Source organism: Belonocnema kinseyi, chromosome 4 (assembly GCF_010883055.1).
Source record: "Belonocnema kinseyi isolate 2016_QV_RU_SX_M_011 chromosome 4, B_treatae_v1, whole genome shotgun sequence".
Lineage (NCBI taxonomy): Eukaryota > Metazoa > Arthropoda > Insecta > Hymenoptera > Cynipidae > Belonocnema > Belonocnema kinseyi.
In genome coordinates, this window is record NC_046660.1 from 115,868,265 (window position 1) to 115,872,225 (window position 3,961).

Below are 3,961 nucleotides of genomic sequence, written 5' to 3' on the forward strand. Positions count from 1 at the left end.
GCCTGAGCGTGTTTTATGTATATAATTTAATATATTTTAAATACTTCATCTGTTCGGTCGACACATGAATTTCAAATAAATTCATATTACCATAACTGTACATGTTCTGATACGCGGTTTTATAGCTTTCGGTTTTCGAAACTTTATCTCTTATAAATACGCGCATAAGCCAATGCTAATATTTGTTATATAAGGTGAGTAGAAAAATACCTCCTTGAGTGTGTTGTTTGTGTAAAAATAGAGAAAAGCGTCCTTTAGACTAGCTGAAAGTATAATATTTATAAATGGTCTTTTTCAATTAAACATTTATAATCTTATGTCAATTATGAGGTTCAAAGAAAAAACTAACTTTAAATTTTGTTGCATGAAAAACTTCCCGCTTTTAAAGTTTACATTCTATTTGGTGAAAGTTTATCCTACGATAAGATAAAAGCTGTCATCTGCTACAGCGTCATCAGCAGCAATAGGAAAACGGGAAAGTATGAGTGAATTCGAGCTATAAATAGAGGCAGCAGATTTAAAACAGCACAGAAAAAAACAAAAGAAAAAATTTGTTGCTGGTAAGACCTGCAATGGTTAATAATTAAACATGTTGCGGCGAAAGTTTCACCGAGCTTAGCAAAACAATTCTGAACTCGTCGACTGCGTCGCGCTGAAGTGAGACAATTTCGGTAAAACATGTAGAATGAACAACAGAAAACTAAAAGAAAATGTGTTCTTACTGATATATCTCCTCCGAAATAAATCAAATTATTGTAAACGAATGAGAACTGATTTATTAACATTTAGCAAAAAGCGCAGAAAGCAACTGACAGGTGGGAATCCCAATTTTTCTCCAATTTCATAAAGTTAAACGACGATAGATAGCGCTGGCGTCGTAATTCTCGCTACATCTCAAATAAAAATGTAGCGCTTATACGACAAAAGATTATCCAGGCAAGGTTAAAAACCTGAAATTATCTTCGATGCATGTAAAGTTTATCTGGCAAGGTTAATTTTTGTTACGGTGAATCTTTCACCTGGAATCGATGTGAACTTTATCTTTCGTTTCTTCTGTGTTATGTCTGAAAGTGCTGTTACGGGTATTTTCCTTTCTGTATGTAATTTTAAAATATCACATTAATTTTTAACTAATGTAGTAAAATCTCCACTTTATTCACTGATAATTTTATGAGCTCCTTTGCCCACATGAAAACTGTTGGATTATGTCAACTATTGTATATATGTATATAGAGCAAAAATATAATCTACGATTTCGGAGTGCTGAAAACGATATGTTTTAAGTCGTGCGTGTTCTGCGGTTCTAAGAAGTTTGGCCTAAAGCTTCAAGAGCTCGTAATCTCTGTAACATAAACAATAGCCATGATTGAAATATGTATGGTGTATGAATCTGATGTTTGTGACACGTTCGTTCTTTAGTCGAATCTCGCATCTCAAAGAGTAAAGACCTGCCTTCCAAGCGCCTTTAATAAATAGATCCTTTTTGAATACATCTTTGATATTTGTTCATAAACTGTTTTCCAATAGGTTATGGGCCCGGTATACGGTTAAAATTCGTGATATATATTTTTCTAAATATAAATAAAAATAAGTGACGGAATTGTGAACACTGTAAGTGCTATTCTGGATTTATAAGTGACAATGGAAAGTTCGAGAGTGAAACGGAACATCAAATCTTTCGATGGTGAAAGATACAGTGTCTGGAAGTTTAGAATACGTGCTCTATTAAGTGAATTAGATGTAATTAAAGTTTTAGACAGTGAGATCCCAGCGGATCCAAGTGATGAGTGAAAAAGGCTGAAAGGACTGCCAAAAGTGTGATTGTGGACTATTTATCCGACTTGTTTCTCGGTTTTGCTAAGGCAGAGTGCACTGCAAAAGAAATTTTGCATAACTTGGACGTTATATATGAACGCAAAAGTCTTGCAACTCAACTGGCTCTGAGAAAGAAGTTGCTTGGATTAAAATTATCAGGTGACACGCCACTATTAAGACATTTCACAGTTTTCGATGATTTAATTACTGAATTGACAGCAGCAGGTGCAAAGCTTGATGAAACGGACAAAGTGTCCCATCTACTACTAACTCTTCCTACAACATTTGACGGTGTAATAACAGCGATAGAGACATTGTCGGAAGTAAATTTGACATTGGCATTTGTGAAAACTCGACTGCTTGATCATGAAGTGAAATTGAGGAACGAAAGTGGTGATACAAGTGCAAAAGTACTTCAAACAGAAAATAGAGATGTGTCGACTTCAAAGAAGAATAACTACGGAGCCTCAAAATCTCCGAAAAATAATTACCAAGGAAAATTCAATGGACAATCTTTTAAATCGAAAGGAAAGCCATTTAATACCAGAAGATGTTATCACTGTGGCAGGAAAAATCACATGAAAAAGGATTGCACTTATTATAAAAGGTCATTACAATATAATGCTGAAAGGAATAGAACTGTTCAAACGGTTCAAATAACAGAGGAACCAAACAATGCAACAGCCTTTAAGAAATTGATCCTTTTTGAATAAATCTTTGATATTTGTTCATAACCTGTTTTCCAATAAAAACGAACCAAGAATTCCTCGTAACAACTTTACCTCCCACTTATTCGTATGAAGAATCTACTGATATTTCCATACCTCCTCCTTCTCCACCTCCTCCTCAAGAAGCAATTGGATTCTTTTAATGATTTTTTTTAATAATAAATTTTTTCAGGTTTTAATGAATCGATAATGTGAAAATTTCCAATAAATAAATATGACAGAGCTAACAGTATTTTATATTAATAAAAACAATTAATATTTATCACTATACAAAGTCTTGATAACTTATATCTACATGAAATTATTCGCGTAAGCAATTCTAAATCATCCCGTGCAGAAATTCCAATATGGATCTGATCGGGGCCCGATCTGACAGAATTTTGCCCCAATCAGACTAACTAGATGGGGCCAGGCTCAAACTAAAACGCAATACCCGATCGGGGCCCATGTTCAGCGCCTAAAGATAACCTGGTCTGGCCCCGAATGGGTCCATATTAATTTATTTTTATTATTTTTAATTAAAAGAGATTTTTAAATAAAATAATAAACTCGTATATGAAATGTATAACACTTGAATTTATTTAATATTTTAAAGAATTAGAAACCATGAATAATAAAATTAGAAGCATGCTTACTTAACTTATATAAAGAAAGTGAAATCAGTTTCAAGGCTAGGGTTCTCTCAACCTTCTTTTTCCATTTTAGTCATTAGCATTACTGAATACTGTTCCTAGATGAGAAAGAATCTCAACTTCGGTTACGTGGAATTTGTCACAAACGATAGCTGCAAAAAAGGGCATTGAAATGCATACAAAAAAATATCTAATAATATTACATTATTAATATGAATTTAATAATTAGAGTAATGATTTTCGTACCTAAAATAGAGGATCACATAATATAGGCTTCGAATAGTTCTTTTTGTGCTACTCCCTTAACAGCTGAGAATTGCATACACAATTCGCTCGAAAAGTATTTTCTGATCATGTTAGTTATGGATTCACGAATAAAACCTTCTTTGTCGAGTAAGTGCGTCAAAGAAGCTTTCTGAAAATAACTAGATGATACTAAGATTGAACTAATTCACATTGACGGATGTTTTATTTTTATATTTGAATAATAATTAAGCTGCTAGCGAAAGTTGCATAAAAGTTATATAAAAGTCATAATTTAAAACTTACAAAGCGAGAATTACATTCATCTTCAGTTATTAATTTTTCATCGAAATTTTAAAAATCTTCTAAAGATTTCAAAGGTTTCGGCAAGTTAAATTCCGCAGGAAATGCTTTTCTTTTGCAGTGTGGCTACAACCAAATACATTTTTGACTAGAGCAATAAGACCCGCTATATTGTTACATAATTCTTGAACTTGTGATCGCAAAGCTGCAATGTCTTGTATCAACGTATGTTCTGTCTAT